This window comes from Balaenoptera borealis, assembly GCF_965194805.1.
Source record: "Balaenoptera borealis genome assembly, chromosome: 3".
In the NCBI taxonomy this organism is placed as follows: Eukaryota; Metazoa; Chordata; class Mammalia; order Artiodactyla; family Balaenopteridae; genus Balaenoptera; species Balaenoptera borealis.
In genome coordinates this window covers 67,653,870-67,679,550 of record NC_138866.1, presented here as the reverse complement: position 1 = coordinate 67,679,550, position 25,681 = coordinate 67,653,870, and the positions used below count along the sequence as shown (strand labels likewise).

Sequence of the window (25,681 nt, the reverse complement as noted above, 5' to 3'; positions counted from 1 at the left end):
GGGAAACAATAACACCAGGATTCATAGGATGGGATCCGAAAGGTCAGGACAAGGCTATCCACCTTGGCTTTAAAGTAGGTTCATGCTAGTGGGTCTCTGTTTCTCCCCTTATCTTATTGTTCTTCTTCCTCTTATAAACCAGCTTTGTTTGCCCATGGTCTCTCTACTCCCACAAAAGGCCACATGGCTCTGGCTTGGCATGAACTGACTTTTGTCTGTCTTTACAGACATTACAGCTCTTCTTCCACAAGAGACTTAGTCATTTAGTGCTCATTTTGCAATTCTCAAAAGAAAGAGTCTGATTCATCCATTTTGGGTCAATAATCTCTAGCCAGTGGGTTGAGCTTATTGAAGTAATTATGATTTTCTATGGCGATCCTTTCAGCAGGGGTCATGGGTGGAGATCTCCTTAGGAAGGCGCATAGACTGGGAATGAGGGCACTGACTGACATCTACAATATAATTGGTTTCTTCCTAAGTGAGTTCTCTCTATTCCCCAAGTGCTAAAACTTTGTTGGATTTTCTCTAAGGCAGATACACTCAGAATTTGATTGGGGTGAGCTCTTGAAATTATTTTGATAGCAAATACTAGATACTGCTTTATTTTCAACTTTTCCACCTCACCTTTGTTACAGATCTCAATTTTTGGTTACAGACCATTTAACATAAACGGTTGCAATATATAATTTTAATTAATGTGTGTAAATACATAAGAATTAAATTGAGGACGGGAGAAGGCACTTCATGTGAGGTAAAGAGCATAGCAAAATTATGGAGGCTGAAATGATCATGGTTGATGTAGTTTCCTAGGGCTGCTGTAACAAATTACCACAAACTGGGTGACTTAAAACAATAGAAATGTATTCTCTCACAGTTCTGGAAGCTAGAAGTCTGAAAGCAAGATATTATCAGGGCCATGCTCCCTCTGAAGACTCCAGGGAATAATCCTTCCTTGCCTCTTCCCAGCTTCTGATAGTTGGCAATTCTCGTTGTTCCTTGATTTTCAGCTACATCACTCCAATTTCTGCTTCTGTCTTCACATGGTTGTCTTTGCTCTGCATGTCTGTGTCTGTCCAAATCTCTTTCTCCTTATAAAGACACTAGTTATTGGATTTAAGGCTCTAACCCAGTATAACTTCATCCATACATCTGCAAAGACCCCATTTCCAAACATGATAATATTCACAGGTATCAAGGGTTAGAACTTCAACAAATCTTCTGGGGGACACAATTCAACCTACAACAGTCCAGTTAGGAAACTCCTGAATGAAATGGAGCACATGTACTATGGAAAAAATGAGGATAATCATGAAAATGGAATTCATGAGACCTGGGTCATAAATATTCATGGTGCAGATGCTACACCATATTAATCAATTCGAAAGGTGTCTTTCCCAAAATAGCCTACATAAATTTGAAGTATTAGAAGTATCTCCTTTAGAACTCTTCAATAGTGTTGAGTTTTGTTTTATTATTCTTTGGTGCTACTGTTTCTTCTTCTTACTTTGCTGAGACTTTCCAAAGATTTTCCTACATCTTCCCCAACATTTTTGGATTCCTGACTGTTACCAGAGATATATTATCTATGCTCTTATCTAAAGCCTATCCGTAACTTTGTACCCTAAATCCTATACTTCAGCAAATCCCCCCTCCCTGACTTTCCTATTTTCACTCTCAACTGGATCATTCCCATCAACATGCATAAAGATGCCATTATTTTGCACATCTCAAAAGAACTCTTGAGTCTACTTTATCTGACAGATCCTGCACAAATGGTTTTGTTCCCTTTCTTCCCCTTTGTCCCCTTGAAAGACATCTATATTCCCTTCACCAAGTCCTCTCCTACACACTCCAATCTGACTCTCACCCCACCACTCCACTCAAAGTGTTCTGGTCATGGTTATCAATAGCTTCCACATTGCTAAATCCAATGTTCAAGTCTCAATCTTCATCTTTCTTGACCAATCAACAGCATTTGACACAGTTGACTACTCTTGTCTTGTAGACACACTTGCCTTCCAGGACACTACACTCTTCTCAATTTCCTTTCACTTCACTAGTTGCTCCTTCTAGTTTTCTTTTCTGGTGATTCTTCTTCAACTTCTTAATATTTGAGCATACTAGAGCATCCTTGGATCTCTTTTCATACACACACACACACACACACACACACACACACACACACTTTTGGCATCTCATCCAATCTCTTGGCCTTAAATGCCATCTATATGCTAATGACTCCAAAATATGTATCACCAGTCCAGACCCCTCTCCTGTACTTCAGACTCACATTACTAACTGCCAATTCAATATGCTTGAGTGTGTAATAGACGTTTCAAACTCACCATGTCCAAAGCTGAAGTCATCCTGCCACCAAACCTGCTCTGCTTTTAGCATCTCCACCTCTGAGGATGGCAACTCCATTCTTTCAGTCATTTGTGCCAAAAATCTTAGTCTTTCTTGACTTATTCCTTCTTCTCACACCCCATGCAGAATCCACAAAGATTTTCTGTTCAAAATATAAAGTACATTCAAGATATAATCAGAATCAGGACTTCGCTGGTGGTCCAGTGGTTAAGATTCTGTGCTTCCACGGCAGGGGGCGAGGGTTTGATCCTTGGTCAGGAACTAAGATGCCACGTGCCATGCAGCCTGGCCAAAAAAAAAAGATAAAACAGAAAAAAAGATATAATCGGAATTCAACCACTTTCTCCATCTCCACTGATATATCCTCATAAATGCACTATCATCTCTCACTTAAATTATTACTTTTATGTTCTTCCAACTGGCCCACTTCTACCCTTGTCCTCCTACAATTTATTGACAACATAGCAGCCAGAGTAAAGTTGTTAGAATTTAAGTAATATAGCATGCCTCTTCTGCTCAAAATCCTCCAATGCCTCCTCACCTCATGCAGGGTAAAAGCCAATGTCTTTACAGTGGCCCATAAAGCCCTATATGAATTGGCCTCTTGAAAACTTGAACCTCATTCTATTTTCTCTGTCACTAACTTCACACCAGCCATACTGCCCTCTTAACATTCATCAAATGTGTCAGGTTTGCCCTTGCCTTCGGGCCCTTGCAACTACTTTTCCTTCTGCTTAAAATGCCTCTTCTCCAGATACTTGCATTTCTAATTCCTCACTCTTTCAAGTCTGAGTAATTATTACCTTCTCAATGAGGCATATCCCAACCTCCATCCACACCCCAAGTATTCATTATTTTGTACTACCATCTATTTATACAATATTTCTTATGTTTATTGTTTATTATCTCCTTCCTTTAGAATATAAGGTTCGTGAGGACAGAAAATTTTGTCTGTTTGGTCACTGATGCATTTCAAGCACCAAGAACACTGAATACTTGTTGAGTGAATGAATGCTTTAACTTTTAAGGCTAGACCAATAGCTTCTGAAGGCAAAAAGAATTTTTCTTTTTCCTTTAGTGATCTCACCAATTAAGGTATAATTATGACTAGTGTAACACCAAAAACTGCCTTCAAAAAATATACCTCATCACTGACACTAGTGGAGAAGAGCTTCACAGTAATGCTAAGCGGCATAACAATTTATTGGTCTTGGATAGGTTACTTTAAAGTGGTTGTAAGCTGCAATGATTAACGGTCCTTCACCTTATTGTGCAATGCAGCATGGCAGGGGTGACACTATCTCTTCCTTGGTATACAGCTGGACTCCACTTCTCAGCCCTGGGAGTCTTAGGGAGGTTATGAGTGTAGTTCTGGACAGTAGAATAGGGTAGAAATTCAACAGAATAGGATTGCACTCCAGGCTGAGTCCTTACGTTTCCCTTGTGACTTTCTTCTCCCTTGTCCCCTGGTCGGAAGGAGAGCATGCAGTGGAGGATTCAGATGCCCTAGAACATGATGGAGTCACCGGATGAAAGGAGGCTGAGTCTCTGAATCACAAGGTGGAAGACCATTCACCAAACTCTTTACTGGACAACGACGTGAATGACGGCTAAAATCTTTATAGTTTTATCGTACTGATAATTGGGGTTGATTTTTATATCTATTCCACCATGACCAACAGAGCCAGTACCTAATATTGTCTCAGAAAGGTAGGATGAAACTTGATTATGCAAAGCTATGAAAATGGTATGTGTTAGCATCAAGGAAACTTGAAATCTCTGGCAAAAATCTTTGCTTTTAACTAAAATGCCCCAATATATTAGCATTTTTTCTTGGAATAAATAGGTTGGTGCTTTTCGGACCTGAGATGTGAATCTCTGGCCTAAGTTAGGGTTCCTCTTTGAATTCAATGGCAGTGTCAACAGGAAAGCAAGTCGGCTGTTTGTGCTTGGCACCACCCGGCTGCAGTTACATCGCTCAGCACTAAACACGCTGGCTGTGTCAGAGTGGGGTACTGTCATTCTGATGAAGTGGGGAGTGTGTTGGCCTGGTAGGAAGCCTTTTAAATTGAATGACAAGGTTTTTCTTATTTGTTACATCCCCAGGCCATTGTCAAATCATATAATGCCAGCCCAGGAAAGTAATTACAGAACTGTTGTGAGGCTGTTAGCAGCTGCTTTTCATTTTTCCCCATTGTGACTGGGATGTGGTGGAGAAAAATTGGGATGACTAAGAACCACAACATAAACGCCACCCAATCTGCTGGCCAGTCACATGTGGCACTTACTTTCAGCCAAGGGAAAAGAGCAGGTTCCTGAAATGTTACTAGATGTAGATGACAAATATAATGAAGAATCTACAGCCAACTATCAGAGGCCAGGTCATGAGGGCAGGTGGATTTCATTTATTAAATCATTACCAAAATCATCAGGCCACAAAGTCTAATTTCTAAAAACAAAATCCTGTGTTGACCCCACTGAGCTACCTTTTTCCTCTTAGCTGTTTCTCTTCTTTCTAGTGTTTTCTTTATTATTTGTGTAAGGACCACAATGAACCTTCAGCTAACAATATGTAATTCAAAGTTTCCAACAATAAATGCAGATTCTCATAAAAAAGCAACTGCAAAGATATATGAAGGGGAAATGGACAATATTAAATGCATTTTCATCTTACCACCTTATTTTAATTTGGTCCTTTCGAATAAGAACTTTATAAGCTGGCCAGTGCTTATTTTCAAGGTTAATTTATTTCCTAAACTCTACTGAGTGAAGAATGGTATTACTTTTGATAGGCTACAGATTTAAAGTAAAATATGTATTGTTTTAAAGTTATAACTGTTTAAAGTTAATGGAAACTTCTTAAGATTCTTAACCGAATGCTGTGTTTCCAATCAGGTGACAATCTAATCAGGATGAACCTTAAGTGATTATTCATTATTCATTTTCTCTGAATGAAATTGTTTAACTAGCATGTAGCTATGCTTGCATTATTATGTTCACATATAACCCTTGTCTTGTTATGAAAGTCATTACTTTCCTCTCCTTGGTTACTGAAATAAAATAAATACATTTATATGTCTTCTAGAGGTTGCAGATGGAAGTTGCTTCCCTATACTCTAGACAAAATTCCTTCTACTAACAATGCGTTAACTACCTTTCATGAAATAATTTATTTCTAAATGATGAAAGTGGTCAAAGGCTTAGGATCCAACAATATCCCGAATGAAAATAATTAGATTTGTGGTAAAGATAAGAGTGAGGTTTGAAACCTGTCGGTACATACCACTAAATAGAAATAAATTATGGCTTGTCAAAAATGACAGATTTCAACAAGGTGCTTCCTTTTCACTTTGAGTAAGACCTTTCTCCACCCAGCAATTAACTTTATTCCCATTAATATTCAGTAGCATTGACAAGGTTGACAGAGTAAAGCTGGGTTTTATAAAATTAAAGACAGATTGATAGAGACTCATTACTTTGTCTAATAATTTCACCGTCGTATGTTAGATCTTAATAAATAAAGAACAAAGCTGTTGACTGTAGCATTGATTTGTTGTGCCAGGTAAAGGACTCAAATTTTCTGTGTATATTTTCTTTTGGTGATTCATAAATTTATTTTTGAAAATAAACAGTAATTTTGCCTAAAGGGTTGCAGAGGTGACACGATAATACATTTATAGCATACCAGAATATGCTTAGCACTGGCATAGTTTTCTTTAGGTATTTCTTCACAATCTATAAATAATAATTATGCTACACAGTTAAATTAAATAACTGCACTTAATTAAATTAAATGAGTAACTGCACTTAAACGACCCTTTGATTATAGATTGAGAAAGCTGAAGCGCAAGTATATGCTTGTGGTGTGGTAGAAAAAGAGCAAAGAATTAACTAACAGCCCACGGGAACATGAAAACCAAACATTTTCGTCTTCCTCCATTTATGATATAAAAAGTTAGAAATAAAGTAGAGCAGGTTTCACAAAGTTTCAAGATGTGTCAAAGATGATGTTGCTTAGAGACATAACATCTGTTCTGTTTTTGTATTTGTCATATTTCCTTAAAAAAATTGAAAATGAAACATTGTGCTTTTCCAAGCTTATGGACACAGTTTTTTTTTGTTGTTATTTTTCATACAGGACACTTTGGCTGACTTCAGCTTTGCTTTCTCTTCTAGAACTGTGAGAAAAAATTCTCACTGTTGGTGAGAAAAATGTGATATACGCCTAACAAAATCAACTTGCATTTTTTTTCTGGAAGTTTCTAAGTTTTTCTTTCCCTCTGCCATGACAGGTGACTTCTCACAGGTGAAAGTCTGTCATTTTCCCTCAAGAGTTCTTTTTCCTTTAACATTATATAGCTCAGTAAATTTTTTGCCAGGGGCAATATTAGTGAGTTCTGGATGTATTACTGATGTGGAATTTTGCCACTTGTATTTATTTTCTGTGCTATGACAACCTACTGTTCTGTGGTAGAAATGACACAATTTTAGTTCTCATCAAATTCATGGTTTCTGCAAAAGTCTCATTTTTCAAAAGTGAAAATTCATGTAGTGAAAAATGGAATCATTTCACACAGTTCTTACTTTGGCCCCAAGCACATGCACTGAATAGCTCTACTCTTCATTCCCCCATTTTTGTCAGTATCAAAGTCTGAAGATGGGCAAGTTATACCTGAACACCCTAAGTAGGGAGTTTGTAATTAGGTTACAACACTAATAACTTTGGATTTAATTTTCCTGCTTGTTGAGTTTCCTCTTTTGGATCCCCCCCCTGATGTTCCACATCCCTTAGCTCCTATTTCCCATTAGCCCTTATCTCTTCTCTTCATAGCAGTCTACTTCTCTGATTTCAGCTTTCTTCAGCTCCCTTGCTCCCTCTCAAACTCCCCTTTAAATTATCAATGCTAATGTTTTCCTCCAGTTATAGCCTTATTTTCCTCTTAATTATTCTGTTTTCTAATCCATTCATGAACTTGCTCCTGCTTTTCATTAATGAAGACTTTGTAGAGATGACAGCAGAAGAAGAACAGCTGCATTCATTTGTCAGTCACATATTTATTGAGAATTTACTATGTGCAAGCCACTGTGGGAGAACACAAAGATGCTCTATACACCACCACTTCTCTCAATAGCAGCTGATGCTCAAATAGCACCAACTATGTGTCCGGCATTGATCTATGTGATTTACAAATATCAACTTACTTGGCCCTCCCAACATTCCCTATGTTTTAATATTCAGGTTTTATTATTATTCAGGTATGGTGAGGCCAACAGACCAGGAGATGACTGCCATTGAAAAGACAGTTTGTTACTCATAGTTCCCAAGAGAGGGGGACTCATCACACTGTGCAGGGCCACACAAAGAAGCACCAGGATCAATCAGAATATAAAAAGAGTAGAAGGAAAATGTGGGGAAGAGCCTTTATTGTGGTTTCCATTGGGAGGAACAAGGCATGGTAAAAAGGCTTAAGATTGGCTATTTGGAATGATTTCAGGTAGCTCTGGGGTGTAGGGGCTGTCCCAAGTTGCCTGATGCCTGCCCTTCGGGTGACTGAGGCAGGGAAATATTGGCTTGCAGTGTAAGAGCCTGATAGAGGAGGTAGGAGAGGGTGCAGGCTTTGGATTGGGTAGTTTGCATGGAAGAGCCATACTCACAGACTAGTCATTTACTATCTCTCAGAACTGGCTAGCCCTGGGAGGGGCAGGTAAGTCTCCAGTGCCAGTTAGGTCCCACATATCAAATCATCAGAATAAAAATAAGTGCATAACACACCCTAGAGGCACGGTACTAGTATTATCAAAGCCACATAAGCTAGTAAGTTGTTGAATCCAGATTTGGACCCAGTAGGTCTGGCTCACATTCTTAATTCACATTCTTAATTCTATGCCATGTTGCTTTACTAAGGAACTTGGATTTTGTAAAGGAAATTAAAAATATGCAGTATATATGTGATGTCATCTAAGTGCTGTAAAAGTAAAAAGGGGCTTCAGAACTCAGTGGAGGGAGATGTTAATCAGGTTGGGGCTCAAGCAAAAGTTCAGAAGAAACAACAATTGAATGTGCATTTGAAGGATAGCAAAGATGCCCACAGACATGAAAAGGTCATTCCAGGCAAATGGAATTGCCTGAACAAAAGTGTGAAGATCTGAAATCTCTGAATGGATTTAGGGAGTTGCAAACCACCCACGTGGCATAAGCAAAGCCTGTGCATAGGAGATTGATGCAAATGATACTGGGAAAGTTATTTGAGATCAGAATCAAGAAAGTCATGAGTGAAATAATAAGGGATTTGGACTTAATTCAGGGAAAAAATGAGGAACAGTAAGAGGTGTAATATATACATTTATATATATATGTATTATATATTATATGCAGTATGCACATTATATATACATATATATATACATACACATATATATACATACATTCAGCATATATATATAGGAGGTCTTTGAGTAGCAGAGTAACATGATCAGAAACCCATCATCACAAGAAATTCAGAAGATAAAAGAGTGGAGATACCAATGGTCACTAAACTAAAAATAAGTCATAACAGACCAGACTTATTTGTCTATAAGAAAAAGAGGGAAATAATCTTAATTGAAATAAGGATAACATGCCAAGACAAATTACAGACTTTGGAAACAGAGAAAATGATGAAGTATGATATTAGCACGAACGAGATAAGCCTTATTTATAAGTGCAATGTCAAAATAATTCCCAATGTTATGATGAGATAGTGACAAAGTATCTCTGAAAACATATCTCCTGCCTTGAATTCCTCCACATGTTGAGGCTCGTTATCAGTCTCTGGCACTTAGAAAGACCCAGGAGATCATATCCTTTGATAAGCTATGGGGGATGGAGGGTGCACTGCAAAAAGAAGTAGTAATACAAGAAACCAGTGAAAAACTATGACAGAGAATCTATGTACACTGGCAAAAACAATCCTCAAAATAAATAATTCCAATATGTAACTTTTATAATCTAGATTTATCATTGTTATTCACAAACTTTTTTAAATGTATGTGATGGCAATAATATGAAATATAAAAACAATCTTTATTAATAAAATTCAACAAGATCCCTGTATCTTGTGTATCTTCACTAATTGAACAATTTTTCATTCTAAATCTGTTAAAAAGAGTCTCAGGTTTCCTTTGTTATATATTTGCATGTGGCAGCTATGTGTGCCAACTGACACTGGTAAGTTATATAGGTGACTCAATTATAATGAGTGGCACTGTTTTCTTGATGTGATTTTCTGAAATGGTGAATATCACTCAGAAAACATAGTGCAATATTCCCTTGATATAAACAGTATTGCATCCCTGGAAATTTGAGTTTATAACTGTAAGGAAGAAACTTTGTTGTAATATGTAAAATTATTTTCTAGTCTCTCAAATAATTGTAAACCATTTTCCCCCTACACAAGTATTAATTTCAAATTTCAAAAATTTGAAAGTCATGTACCATTAACTCTCTACTGTGTAAAACTGACACATGCATAGTGGGACATCTACCATCTCTGTCCACCCACACCCTCTAAATAACATCATCCTCTATTTGCTATGAAAAATAAAAATAATCACATCACTTAAAAATTCTCCCTGTAAAGAACTACTGATTTAAGTAATGGAGCTCAATGTAAGGGAGATCCCTGCCATAAGACATACTCAAGCGTATGCTAGAACCTCTTTTCAGGGAAATAGTAGGCAGAATTCAAGCACTGGGTGAATGGTTGGACTTGATCAAGGTTGGAAAATCAAATGCTTACAGACACAAAGCAGGTATGAGAAATGTGTAAACTGGGCCAAGAGAAAGACAATAGAGAACCATGTGGTCTGTGTGACCAGTTGTCCCAGCACCATTTGTTGAACGAATATTCTTTCTTCATTGAATTGTCTTCGTACCCTGTCAAAAATCAATTGTTTATAAATATGAGAGTTTATTTCTGGACTATCAGTTCTGTTCCATTGATCTATATGTCTATCCTTGTGGCAGTACCACACAGTCTTGATTACTATAGCTTTGTAATACTTTTGAAATCAGTAAATGTGAATCTTTCAACTTTATTCTCCTTTACCAAGATTTTTTTTTTTTGCTTATTCTAGATCCCTTGAATTTCCATATGAATTTTAGGGTCAGCTTGTCAATTTCTGCAAAGATGCCAGCTAGATTTTGGTAGGGATTACACTGAGTTTGTAGATCAATTTCAGGGATACTGCTATTTTAACAATATTGTCTTCTGATCCATGAATATGGGATGTCTTTCCAATTATTCAAGTATTCTTAAATTTCTTTCAACAATGTTTTATAGTTTTCAGAGTGCAACTTTTGCACTTCTTTTGTTAAGTTTATTCCTATTTTATTCTTTTCAATCTGGATGTCTTTTATGTCATTTTCTTACCTAATTGCCCTGGTGAAGTCGGTTTAGTTTTTAAAACTTATCTATTTTGTTTCCCATTTCTTTTACTCATTATTTATTAACTTGGTTCAATCAAACCAATCCTCTCACTCTCTCTTTCAGTACTTTGCATCTTCTGTTATCTTTTGAATCTTTCATAATTTAATCCTTCAAAGAAAACACCCCTGATTAACATGACCCTAATACTCCAGAGGTTTTTTTTTTTTTATCCACACTATTCTGACACTCTCATGGTCATAGTCTGGATTGCCATTTATTCTGTTACTGTTTATGACCTGGGACACTTTATTTCTCAAATTAAATTGTAAGCTCTGTTGAGTAGAGTCAATATTTTCAACTTTAAAGTCTTCAAAAAATCCTAAGAGTCCTATGCATAAATAAATGGCTCAAAAATGTTTTTCATTTGCTTTCCTTCTTTCACAGAGAAGTAATTCAGTGAAATAAAAGAGTACTACATTGTCTTGAATCCTGAGTTTGCTGCCTAAATTCTGTATGCTGAGTGATTAATTTACATCTGAGTCTCAGTTTTTCCATCTGTAAAATGAGAGTAAAAATGTCTAACTTGCTAATAATGATTAGAAACAGGCAAGTAAAACATACAGCCCATGGCAGGAATTTGGTACCTGGCATGTGCTTTCAACATTGATAAAAGCAATGTGGCAATTAAAAAACTAGGCTTATTCCATTGTATATATGTGCCACATCTTCTCAGCCATAAAAAGAAACGAAATTGAGTTATTTGTAGTGAGGTGGATGGACCTAGAGTCTGTCATACAGAGTGAAGTAAGTCAGAAAGAGAAAAACAAATACCGTATGCTAACACATATATATGGAATCTAAAAAAAAAAAAAAAAGGTCATGAAGAACCTAGGGGCAAGACGGGAATAAAGACGCAGACCTACTAGAGAATGGACTTGAGGACACGGGGAGGGGGAAGGGTAAACTGGGACGAAGGGAGAGAGTGGCATGGACATATACACACTACCAAATGTAAAATAGCTAGTGGGAAGCAGCCGCATAGCACAGGGAGATCAGCTCCGTGCTTTGTGACCACCTAGAGGGTGGGAGGGAGACGCAAGAGGGAGGAGATATGGGGGATGTATGTATATGTATAGCTGATTCACTTTGTTATAAAGCAGAAACTAACACACCCTTGTAAAGCAGTTATACTCTAATAAAGATGTTTAAAAAAAACACAAAAAAACTAGGCTTAGAGTTTTTGTTTTAGAGATAAAGGAAAAGGAAGAATGGAAGCCATTTAAATGGCTACAAAAGGTATTTCAGATTCTAACTATTTTTATTACAATGTCATATCTAACTCTTCCTTATCAGTGTTTTTTTTTCCTTGGAACTCTCACCATTTTTTTCAGGGGGAATATACAGCAACAAACAGAAAGTGTGACACACAGATGTGCACAGACAAACACACACACACACATACACACCAAATATTATTTCTTATTTTATAAAAATTTCTGTCATCTTACACGGAAAAGCAGAGGAATAATGTCAAGATGCAATTTACTGAAAGTCAATATTTAATGTCAAATAGAGGAAAGATGAAAGGGCTCTACTCTAAGTCATTGCTTCAGTTTGAAATTAAGTGGGAAACCTTGGAAGCTACTTTTACTGTTACTCGGTTCACATTTTGTAGCAGTTAACCAGAGAAAAGTAATGCAAAATGTTATATGCTGATTTTTTCAGTCTCCACAAACTACTGAAATAATTCTCTTTGTAAAAGTAAAAATCTAACAATCAGTAAAGTTTAACCAGAGAAATGATACGAATAGGTAAAAAGCAAAATTTCAACTTCTTGAAATTTATTAAAGTGGAGATTCATTTTCTACATCATCTTTAATGAGGAAATATTTAATTTAAATAAATATATTCTAAATAGAGCAAGTCAACAGATGTATCAGAGTAAATTAAAAAGTTGCACATTCTTGGGCTTCCCCCTTGGCAATTTTATTTTTGGATTTGCCCTCTGTGGGTGACTGAATAATTTTCAGTCTTTATAGAGATTTAGAAAAAAAAGTCTGAAAGGTTATTTCATATGTACTGAGAAAATTATGTGTATCATCAAAGTCTAGCCAGGAGACAGAAACCACCTGAGTAGTTAAAGAGACTTTAATGCAGAAAATTGATTCCGTGGGTGATGAAAGAGCTGAGATACCAAACAAGGGACACTGGGGCAATCCAAAGATTAACAACAGCAGGAAGCCACCCTCGCCCACAACTGACGGGATAAAAGGCAAAGGCAGTGTTCCCAGCACTAGTGGAAGCTGGAACCATAGTTTGGCCCACCTGCCAAGAGTTGGATTCATAAAGCTGCTGGCAGGGAAGGAGGAAGACAGATACCCTGGCTTATTCCTCCCTATTGCCCCCTCCACAGTCCAGTCTGAAAAGCATGGGAACCAGAGCTGCCTCTTGATACAGAGCGGAGCACGGGGAGGGCAGGGAAGGGGTGTGAGAGCAAGCAGATCCAGGACACACACATCGTATAACGACCTACTACGGTGGGGCTGGTGGAAGGCAGTGAGGACTGGTAGTGAAGAAAGGAACCTGGGATGAGTTGCAGCCATTTATATTTTGGTAGAGGATATAAAATGGACCCTGAAGCTTTTATTCTTTTACAGGAAAATAATCAATGTGTTTGGGACCTGTTCTGTCTCTTGATTTTTGCATTACACACTAGGCTTATCAAGGCCGCTATAGTCTCATTTCTAGGTAGACACCTAGGAGCAGGGGCCATAACATGACCCTGCCTCACAAGAAACTTCTGGTATTCCAGTATGATATCACAATGTTCTAGTGTTCTGCATACACACACACACACACGCACATTTTAACTGACAGAAACATGATAGAACATAAAATGTGATGGCTTCAGGAATCAGCTTTGTAAACTGTGTGACATAAGTTGTGATCCCAATGTTCTGTGAGAGTGTAAGATTCAAATCTATTCATCAAGACGCTCTTTTTAAAATAAATTTATTTATTTATTTATGGCTGCGTTGGGTCTTTGTTGCTGCTCACGGGCTTTCTCTAGTTGCAGCGAGCGGGGGCTACTCTTCGTTGAGGTGCGTGGGCTTCTCATTGTTGTGGCTTCTCTTTGTTGTGGAGCACGGGCTCTAGGCGCGGGCTCAGTAGTTGTGGCTCATGGGCTCTAGACTGTAGGCTCAGTAGTTGTGGTGCATGAGCTTAGTTGCTCCGTGGCATGTGGGATCTTCCCAGACCAGGGCTCAAACCCATGTCCCCTGCATTGGCAGGCAGATTCTTAACCACTGAGCCATCAGGGAAATCCCAAGACACTTTTAATATAATGAAAACTTTTATGGGTCAGGGGAAGATTTATCACAATGAGGTCAGAGTTTGCTTCCCAAGCTATTTGGTCAAGAGGCCACACACCCCAGCTACTGATGGATTTGCTGAAGCCAACAGAAACAGGTTGGATGGGAGAGGAGAGAGTGTGACTGCATTAGACCATGGGTGGGAGCAGAGAAGGACCCATCAGGACCTCCAGCTGGTTCCTATTCACTGAAGTTAGGGACTGACTCCTGTCTGGTGTGCAAAACCATTAAGGGGATATTATTACCCTTCATCTGATCTTGACAAGAGAATTTTTTGTGATTAAAATAAAAAGACAAACTGATTAAGCTGCATCTGGGTTAACTTTCCTAAATAACAAATTGGCAGACAGCCTGGAAACAATGTAAATTCTGCTTCATTAAAATTACAATCACAGCTGATTTTTCTTCTACCTAGCTGGCTACTGAGAAATAAAATTTTGATGGTTGTATGCCTCATGTAGAAAGGCAACATACAGTAAATTTTCACAGAAATTCCCATAGATGGGACTGGAGGCAACCACATAGGAAAATGGGAAACCAGGAGAAAAAGCTACAGCGAGTGCTGGCCCTTTCCAGAGCGCCTTCATACTCACAACACTGTTCTACTAAACGGTCAAGAAAGGAGGCTTGCCAAGAACCCCTTTTTTTGGAAAGGTAAATAAAGGAGTTTATTTGCATATTAAGTAATCATAGAAACATTTTACAGTATAGCTTTCATTCACTAAAAACTGGCACATGATAGTTTATTTGCATAAGCATTTTTCTTCCCCAACTGAACTTAGAACCCAGGGAACATGTTGCAAGAATAATAACAATAAAATATTTTCTCTACCAACTTTGAAAAAAGTCAAAGGAGTAACATCATGGTGTGTTTGTTTGGCATCAAATGTGTTTTGACTTATTGTCTTTAGAAAGGGCCTAAAGGTTAAAAAAAAAAAAAAAAAGGGAAAAAAAGTCAAAATTGACTTTGTTTCAAGTCATTATGTACAACAGTAGTTTGGGACCATGCAAGACAGAAAAGTTTGGAAGGAGAGGTCATAAGAGAAAGGTAAGATGACTTCATTTTGAAAGATGTCCAACACATACTTAGAAATATAAGATTGGCTCCCTCTTTCACAAGGCATCTCAGAGGAAAAGCAGCTGCTTCAGGATGAAGATAGGTATCTTCTTCCCAGTCACTGGCTGCCAGAAACTCACTGCAATAGACAATGAACAAAAACTTCATACCTTTGTTAAGAAGCCTATGGACACAGAAGTTGCTGATGGTGCTGTGAGTGAAAAGTGGAAGGGTTATGTGGCTTGAATCAGTGGTGGGAATGACAAACAAGGTTTCCGTATGATCCAGTGTGCCTTGATCCATGGTCATGTTCATCTGCTACTGAGTAGGGGGTTTTCCTGTGATAGACCAAGGAGAACAGGAGAAAGAAATGGTAATTTGAGTGTTCTTAACTTGGTTATTTTTTAAAAGGGAGAGTAGGAAATTCCTGGAAGGATACTGCTGTGCCTCATTGCTTAGGTCCCAAAAAGCTAAAAGCATCTGTAAAGTTTTCAATCTCTCTAAAAAGAGGATGTCCATCAAGATGCTGTTAGAAAATCATTGCACAAAGAAATTAAGAAACCCAGAACCAGAGTGCCCAAATTCTATGTCCTGTTACTCTATGAATTCTACACACTGCTCTGAAGAAACAGCTTACTAAGAAAAATAAGGAAGAGGTTGAAGAATACGCTAAACTTTTGGCCAAGAGAATGGAAGACCAAGGAGAAATGCCAAGAACATTTCCAAGAGACAGAGGCTACTCTCTCTAAGAGCTTCTATGCTAGTCTGAGTCAAGTCAAAAATAAGATTTTCTAAGAGTAACAAATAAATAAGATCAGATTAAAAAAAGAAAGAAAGAAAATATGGTATCAAAGCTTGGATAAAAGTCAGGAGTGAAAATGTAAATTCTTTGCAAACACAGATAACATAAGTAAAGTTAGAAGAGAAACAATGGGCAAAAAGGTTTGAACCACATATAAGAAACAAAAGATTGGTTTTCAGTAAACTTCTACCAATTAATAAGAAAAAGGCAAAGACTGAACAAGAATTTCACAGAGGAGGGAACAAAAATGATCAATAAACATAAGGAAAGACACTCAGTCCATTAATAGCCAAGGGAATGGATATTAAAAGTACAATATATGTCATTTTATACCCTTCAGGTCAGCAACAAAATTTTTTTTAATTTGATGATGTCAAAGTATCGTGTAAACAGGTTCAAGTGGCCACACGCTTCACATGCCAGGCTCGCTTGAGCAGCATTTCCTGGGAAACATTCAAGGGACAGGAGCAGGTACCCTGGAGCACCTCACAGCAATCTAGTAGAGCCCAACTCTGGGGTCTAGGAAAGCAACTCAGATCCTTGGGCTATGATGCTTTTATGCAGCGGGATTGAGAAAGGCCAACCCCTTCTCTGGGGGGATTAAAAGCCAAGTTTCAATAGCAACATCATATGCAGAACCTTTGCTACAGTTCTAAGCTGCCAGTTTGGTGTTCACAGTTGGCAGGAATGCCCTTTCTTGGGAGTCAGATAGGTGCACGTAGTGGCAAGTCAGCAAAGAATCTGCCCCCGTGCTTTCAGAGTTGAAGCAGTGGCCCCTCGACTGGCATGATGGAGTGAGGAACTGGGGTCCAAGCCCTGAGACTGCCAAGTATTGGTGGCCTTAAACATAGGTCATAGCCAGTTTCCACGGAGCTTTGCAGGAGCCCAGCTCTCTTTGGGAAGCCAATCTACAGGAGATCAGTTTTAGACAAGTTAACCCTTCCTTACCTCTCACAAGGATTAGCAAGTGTTTGGGGAAAATGGTGGTTTCATACAACACCAACAGAGGTTTTACATTTTACAGCTGTTTTGGTGGGGAGCGGGGTGGGCAAGTGACCTACTTCCTGTTCTCTGACAACGCCCCAAAGAGATTACAAGACCCCACAGAAGAATGGCTACAAGTTTCCAGTCTCTCCAAAGACCTCTATGCCTAAAACATGATCAAAAAAGCTGTAGAGTTACCCAGACCTGAATGGAACACGTGGCTTGGACAATGGACATTTCAGTACTAACTAGTGGAAACAGATAACCAATATCCATAGATCTCAAGAACCCCTTGAAACTTGTTTATAATATTGGATCCCTGGTGCAACCTTGAAGAGGAAGAGCTTAAAGAATGATGAATGAGCTGCTCAGCAGTCCAATGGGAAGGGAAGAGTTGGACATTGAGTCGATTTAAAGAAAATAAAGAATTGCTATGTTTCTTACAAAAACATTTTAATTTACAAAGTTCAAGTCCAGGAAAATTTTCTTTCACTTTATCTTTTAACATATTATATCGTATTCAAGGGAAATAAATATTGCTTTAAAAGTTCTGTGATTTGCTAATGTTTCATAGTGGTTGTGAGCATTCGAGGTAAAACCAACCAGGTTTCAAATTACTCCATGATAAGTGCTTGAGGTATGATTTTTAATTTTTTAAGCTGTAGTTTCTACAAGTGTAAAATAGGGATTGTTATTAATCATTAAGATTAATGAGACAATGTTTATAAAGCACCTATTAGCACACTGATCTCAATCAGTGGTACTTTAAGGATAATATTCACATTATACGAAACTGAGAAAATAAAAAAGGGGAAAAGATCACCCATAAACTGATCACCCTAGCACAAGTACCATCATTTTGGACAGTTTCCTTCTGAGGTAGATTTTTAACTTTAGGGATTGTTTTGTTATAGTTGCCATGCCAGCTTCACAAGGGTAGAATCTCAGCACCTTTCATAGTTAATGATAAAAATATTACTGAATTTTTGGAAATTCCCTGGTGGTCCAGTGGTTGGGACTCCGCACTTTTGCTGCCGAGGGCCCAGGTTCAGTCCCTGGTTGGGGAACGAGGATTCCCACAAGCCGTGCAGCACAGCAAAAAAACCCAAAAACCTGAATTTTTGAATTAATCGATAAGTTGGAGTTAGTTTGTATTTTTTCATATTTGGTCTGGTGATAAAATGCAAGAAGCTCTCAAATAGGCAAAAATGTTCTTTTAAAAACATATTTGATATAGCTTTTCCAAAAAAAATGAAGACTTTCATTTTTAAGTTGCCTATATCATTTCAAAATATTTCAAAAGCATGATTAGGCAGCCTCAAATGTGTGAAGAATATTCAACTCATTTTTAAGCACTCCACTTAAAAGCTTTTCATTATTGTTCCTAATACATGTAAATAAAGATACTTTTTTTTAAAGTGGTATTGTATACGAAGAATCCAATTGCTTTATATATTTGAAAGGGCAGTTCCTCTTTTTTTTTTTTTTGTCTCTTTAAAAATAAAATGGCAATATGCATGTGGAATTGCTGGCTTACTTAAGATTCTTGAAACGTGCTTTTTTCCCCCAAGGATTTCCTCATATCCTTTCCGAGCCCAGTGAAGTTACTGCTTCAGCAAAAGGCACATCGTTGCTTGCCATTATGCTCATTTTGTACTTTCCTAGATAGTGTTCATTTCCTTCCTATCATTAGTTAAGAGGTGACTCAAGAGCAGCTTAGGTAGCCTATCCTCCAGCTCAGTACTCACGTAGAGTATCTGTGATGCGGACAAGAGGAAGTTAACTTCTAAACCCATAAACTGAATCCGGGGGAGTCAGGGCAATCTCTAGAAGACATTCTGGGCCTCAGTCGGGAATATAGGCTTGCTGGTGACCCATCTCTTGACACTCTTTCCCGTGTGCTTCCACACGTACCCTGACTAAATCTTTCAGCAGACTAGCCAGGCCTCCTGCTTCTTCCTCTGGTTTCATGATAACTTAGCACCCCAGTGAGATTCATTTTCCCCCATGTTGGTTAAGTCTCAATAATATCACAGACAAAACCCACATGTGCAATCATCCTTGATCCATACATTATTCCTCTTCATTCTTCATTTGTTAGTATATTTGACTATTTTACTAATAATTGGCAGTTTTAACAACAGATTCTTGGGGGAAAATACAAATTAAATTTTGGTTTTAGATTTCATCATTGAATCCTGATTGAATAAAAATTCAAAGTTTCACGTACTTAGAGAAAGCACTATTAGAATTTCATTTTGCAGAATATATCCAAGTAATAGCTGAAATAAGTCCTTATAAACTGGCTCATTTCAGAAATACTGGAAAAACAAAAAGTAGATACAGAGAAAAAAAATTAAATCAGTAAATAGAAGCTGTTTTCAAGTGATACGTATAACAAACATAACTACTCTTATAACTTGAAAATTAATAATAGTAACTAAAAATAAACAACTCATCTGTAGAACATTTCTTTAAGATAAGGCATTTAACAAACTTCTACTTCTTTCTACCCACCCACCTCCTGCCCTTCATCATTTTGTTAATACAGTGTAAATGTTTAGTTTCACCTACTTGAGACTAAAACATTATTTTGAACATTTGGTGCTTTCTCTTAAGAATCATTTTGACATTTGTGTTGCGCATTATAATTATAATTACAATAATTTTTGGACCTCTGTTTAACTGAAATGTTTAACTGAAAACAATGCTAGTTTCAGTTAAACACTAGTGTTGTTGCCCTATGACTACTTCACTCTTCAATTCTTAACTCTGATTCCTTTCTCAGTTTTCATGTACAGGCATACCTTGTTTTATTGTGCTTCACAGATACTGCGTTTTCATAAGTTGAAGGTTTATAGCAACCCAATGTAGAGTAAGTTTCTAGGTGCTATTTTTCCAACAGCATTTGCTCACTTTGTGTCCCTGAGCCACATTTTGGTAATTCTTGCAATATTTCACTTTTTCATTATTACTATATTTGTTATGGTGATCAGTGATCTTTGATACTACCATTGTAATTGTTTTGGGGCACCACAAACTGTGCCCATGTAAGACAGTGAACTTAACTGATAAATGTTGTTTGTGTTTGGATAGCTTACCCATCAGCCACTTTCCAGTCCCTTTCCCTCTCCTCATGCCTCTCTATTCCCTGAGGCACAACAATATTGAAATTAGGCCAGTTAATAACCCTACAATGGCCTCTAAGTGTTCAAGTGAAAGGAAGAGTTGCATGTCTCTCACTTTAAATCAAAAACTGGAAATAATTAAGCTTAGTGAGGGAAGGATGTGGAATGTCAAGATAGGCCAAAAGCTAGGTCTCTTATGCTAAACAGTTAGCCAAGTTGTGAACGCAAAGGAAAAGTTCTTGAAAGAAATTAAAAGTGCTGCTCCAGTGAACACACAAATGATAGGAAAGCAAGACGGCCTGATTGCTGATATGGAGAAAGTTGTAGTGGTCTGGACAGAAGATCATATCAGCCACACATCCCCTTAAGTCAAAGCCTAATCCATAGCAAGGCCCTAACTCTCTTCAATTCTAGGAAGGCTGAAAGAGGTAAGGAAGCTGCAGAAGAAAAGCCTGAAGCTACCAGAAAGTGGTTTACAAGGTTTAAAGAAAGAAGCCAGAAGCCATCTTCATGACATAAAAAGGCAAGGTAAAGCAGCAAGTGCTGATGTGGAAGCTGTAGCAAGTTATTCAGAAGATCTAGCTAAGATAATGGATGAAGGTGGCTACACTAAACAGTAGATTTTCAATGTGGATAAAACAGCCTTATACTGGCAGCTGATGCCATCTAGGACTTTCATAGTTAGAGAGGAGAAGCCAATGTCTGGCTTCAAAGCTTCAAAGGACAGGCTGGCCCTCTTGCTAGGGGCTAATGCAGCTGGGGACTTTAAGTTGAAGCCAACGTTCATTTACCATTCTGAAAATCTTAGGGCCCTTAAGAATTATGCCAAATATACTGTGCTTATGCCCTCTAAATGGAACAATAAAGTCTGGATGATAGCACATCTGTTTACAACATGGTTTACTGAATATTTTAAGCCCACTGGGAGACCTACTGCTGAGAGAAAAGATTCCTTTCAAAATGCTACTGCTCATTGACAATGCACCTAGTCACCGAAGAGCTCTGACGGAGATGTACCACAAGATTCATGGTGTCTTGATGCCTGCCAACATAATATCTATTCTGCAGCCCATTCAACAAGGAGTAATTTCAACTTCAAGTCTTATTATTTAAGAAATACATTTTGTAAGGCTATAGCTGCCAGAGTGATTCCTCTGATGAACCTGGGCAAAGTAAATTGAAAACCTTCTGGAAAGTTTTGCAACTTTAGATACCATTAAGGACATTCACAATTAATGGGAAGGGGTCAAAACATCAACATTAACAAGAATTTGGAAGAAGTTGATTCCATCCTGCATAGATGACTTTTGAGGAGTTCAAGATTTTAGTGGAGGAAGTCACTGAATTCGAAGTAGAGCCTGAAGATGTGAATTGCTGAAATCTCATGATAAAATTTTAAGGGATAAGGAGTTGCTTCTTATGGATGAGCAAAGAAAGTAGTTTCACGAGATGGAATGTACTCCTGGTGAAGATGCTGTGAAGATTGTTGAAGTGACAGCAAAAGCTTTAGAATATTACAAAGACTTATTTGATAAAGCAGTGGCAGTGTCTGAGAGGACTGACTCCAATTTTGAAAGTTCTACTGTGCCTAAAATGCTATCAAACAGCACAGCGTGCTACAGAGAAACAATTCATAAAAGGAAGTCAATTGATGAGGCAAACTTCACCACTGTCTTATTTGAAAAAATTGCCATGGCCACCCCAATCTTCAGCAACCACCACCCTGATCAACCATCAGCCATCGATATCAAGGCAAGACCCACCACCAGCAAAAAGACTACATCTTGCTGAAGGCTCAGGTTATGGTTAGCAGTTTTTAGCAATAAAGTAGTTTTGATTTAAGGTATGCACATTGTGTTTTTTAGACATACTGCTACTGCATACTTATTGGACTACAGTCTATAACTTTTATATGCACTTGGAAACCAAAAAATTCATGTGACTCTTTTGTGATATTCACTTTATTGTGGTGGTCTAGAACTGAACCCACAATATCTCTGAGGCACACCTTTTGACTTTATTTTTAGTAAGATTATTTGCATTAGTAGACTTTCATATATTTCTGGTATACTTCTTAATTTTGTGCACAGAAGTATGGTACACACAGTCAGTGGTTTTATAGCACACAGGTATTTTACTGTAATTAAAAGCCCTTGGAAGTTGCCAATGATATACAGGTTATGTGAATTACAGGAAAAAGTAAAGCTAAATACTCATACTCAATTAAAATACTCAATTAACTTGGCAGTTATTTAAAAGACTAATTTGTGTTGGACTTTCTAGGCTTTTGAGAGATAATAGCTGAATGAATAAGTGCATAACAAATGTGTGACAAATGAATTAGAAAACAGAAAGATTAGGAGAAGGAGAATCAGTTATGTGATGGTCCCTAAATGATTATGCAAAAAATGGAAATGTAGACCTTTAACCATTTCTAATAAATCTTTCTAAAATCTTTGATTCAAAACATAATTCAGTCTATCAAAAACTTAGGAGACAACAGAAATAGTCACAGATGTAGAAAACAAACTTATGGTTACCAAGGGAAAGGGGGGACAAGAGGGATAAATTGGGAGACTGGGATTAACATATATACATATATAAAATAGATAACTAATAAAAACCTACTATATAGCACAGGGAACTCTAATCAATACTCTGTAATGACCTATATGGGCATAGAATCTAAAAAAGAGTGGATGTATGTATATGTATAACTGATTCACTTTGCTGTACAGCAGAAACTAACACAATATTGTAAATCAACTGTACTCCAATAAAAATTAATTAAAAAAACAAACAAAACAAAGAAAAAAAAACTTAGGAGAAGTACAGAATATACTGAATACTAAAGGGAGTAAATAGATTTCTCTGCCTCACATGACCATTAACCACACATCTGGAGAATGTTTGTGTAGATTTTCTAAGTTATGTGAGTTGATCTGACTCCTAGTTAGGAACACATTATTCTTTCAGACAACCAAACTAAGGACAAAACTTCCTTATGATTAGATTTTCTGCTGCGTTGGATCTCCTGGGAAATAAAATTGACTGTCTCGTCTTTCTAATTAAAAATTTCAGGGAATTCCCTGGCAGTCCAGTGGTTGGGACTCCACCCTTCCACTGCCAGGGGTGCCTGGGTTCGGGGCCATAAGCTGCATGGCACAGCCAAAAAAAAAAAAATTTTTCAGGAAGCCTTATCTAGTAATCCAAGTAACATTACCAGTATAGACAGTTCAGTCAGGTATTTTAGGCCCTAGAGTAGATTCCAGATCCAGATGACCCAATTATTTAGTCAGCATATCTATACCAAACAAATTAATTAATTGCTACTTTCTTCTTTGAAAATATAATCATGGATAAAAGACATATAGAAAAATTAAGCTTTTAAATACAGATGAAGAAAAAGAATTGCTGAGAAGTCCATTTTTGCCCAATCACTTAAGTAAATTTCAAGGAAGACAAAAACATAATTATGATGACATCTTGGATTTACAAATTGTTCTTTTTATGAAGAATTCAAAGATAATTAATAGTGCAGACAACATTAAGCTGAAATAAAAATCTGCTCACATGAGATGCTGCAATTATAAATTTTGTTAAAATCGGAGGTTCTAATCTTTTGGACAACAATGCTAAAGTTTTGCTTTTGTGCAACCCAAATAATTACTGTGTCTTAAAACACTTTATCACTTTATCCATTCCCTTAGAACTCATGTGAGAGACTTATTATGGCCTATCAAGAGAAGAGGTAGGAGAAGAAGATAAAAAGAGGTGAAGAATATGTCCAACTCTATCTAAAAAGAGGGACTGAGAAGGTAATATTTTCCTAGCATAAGGTACCAATGCTCAAATAAAGCTGGTATTTTGGAGCCAACCAAGAAATCGGCCAATAAATGTAGTCTGAATACCTTCTTTCTTTCCTAGAGGTGTAAAAGGATGCCATGTGGGCTCCTCCAGCTTTGGAGGAACTCCAGAGAAATATCTCACCAAGGTTTCATGGCAGATAGGGGGCCAAATGCATCCTGGATAATACTCTTGTGGTGTGTGAAGAAGGTGTTAAAGAGCCAAAGAAAGTCATTTTCAGGTTTCTCTGAGCCAGATTTTTCTTTAAAATAACAAACCTCACAAAAGATAAAAAGTCAAACCTGACAGATTCCAGATGAGGTTTAGTATTTTAGTATATCCAACCTGTAACCACATCATTCCATTTCCTAACGGAGATGAGGCTTTGTTATGCTAGCCTCTCATTACCTATGGGAAGCAACACATCAGAAATAGAACAAACAGGGGGCTGGAAATGCATCTGAGAAGAAAAAGTGAAGGGGCTCAACTCAGGAGCAAAGATGTTTGGCATAGATTGGGCTTCTGACACCCACGATGGTGTACTGGAACTCTCCAGAAGGTCTTGTAGGATGTTAAATATGTGTAAGATAAAGATTCTTAGAAAATTCCCCACTGAGAAAACAGAGGGTACATACCAAAGGTTTATTGGCACTGACCACCGATACACTCTGCTACTGCACCCCTTGCACAGCTGCTTAAAATGAGAGACGAGAAACATGGAGGAGGGAAAAAGGAGAAAAGCCTTTGGAAAGCACAAAAGCCTCCAAACAGTTCCAATCTTAGAGTGTTATGATGTTAAAATACGAGGAACATTATCAGGAGATGAAAGTTCAAAGAGGCCTCAGCTTCGTGTTGGATAAACAGGAACATATGCCCAGGCTCAGAAATATTTCAAATGTGTTGTAAAACTTCGCTCAGTTAGGAGAGAAATGTTAGAGTTCAACTGTGAAAAATTCAATTGCATATTTGAAAAAAAGCAGGTGCTGGGAAAGACCACAAACTTTCCGAGTGTGTCAGCACCATACACCACAATAGCAAACAGAAGTGAAAATGTTATTAAGGCTTAGAAAGGTTTTCTGAGTGATACATCACATGAGCCCAAGTAGTAGTTACATGTCATCATGGAAATGTATTCCTCTGAGGGAAAAATAAAAATCGAAAGGAAGGAAATTGCGACACTGCAAATATTTCACAGTCGGCCTTTCTGGGAAATGTATAAAATCGAGGGAAATTTGTGCTGAAGTCTCTACATACCAGAAGTGAGAGATCTCTGTTGAAGGAGTTTAATTGAAAGGAAGAAAGAATTTTACCCACAAAATCTAAGCCTAAAATTAGCTCAGCAGAGAAGTCCTATTCCAAAGGAATTTTATTTGCTGATTTCTGAGTTGTGATGGCAGAGGAAAGGATGCAAAGCTAATCAAAAATCTTTTCTTAATCCCCTTACCAAAGAGATTTTTTAATGTAGTTATGCCATTCCTCTTCTAAGTGGCTTATATCTATCTCTTTAGTATCCACTTCACTGAGAACAGTATTCCTTGAAAAGTGAGGAAGAGCCATTAAAAGTTGATTGATCATCTGAGCAACAACCCAGTACCAGCATGGAAAACAGAGGGAGAGTCCAGCAGCTTCAGGAACCCTAGGGGAGGTCGATGTTGGGGAGCAGCCCTGGCTTTGCTTCCAATGTAAGGACTGTCACCTGTTCAAGTTGCAGGGCTCTC

General features: G+C 37.7%; 1 protein-coding gene and 1 pseudogene across 3 annotated transcripts in view; one reads left to right on the top strand and one right to left on the bottom strand.

The window, feature by feature from the left end:
• PRKD1 (protein kinase D1) overlaps positions 1-25,681 on the bottom strand; it is a 457,302-nt gene that overhangs the window by 417,749 nt on the left and 13,872 nt on the right. For both annotated transcript variants that reach the window (XM_082384103.1, XM_082384102.1), the window contains exon 2: positions 2,346-2,509. The gene's annotated coding sequence lies outside the window, so the exon portion shown is untranslated. The remainder of the gene's footprint in view (positions 1-2,345; positions 2,510-25,681) is intronic.
• LOC309625855 (small ribosomal subunit protein eS6 pseudogene) lies at positions 15,297-24,584 on the top strand (annotated as a pseudogene). The gene has a single exon. The product of its transcript is annotated as a small ribosomal subunit protein eS6 pseudogene (transcript).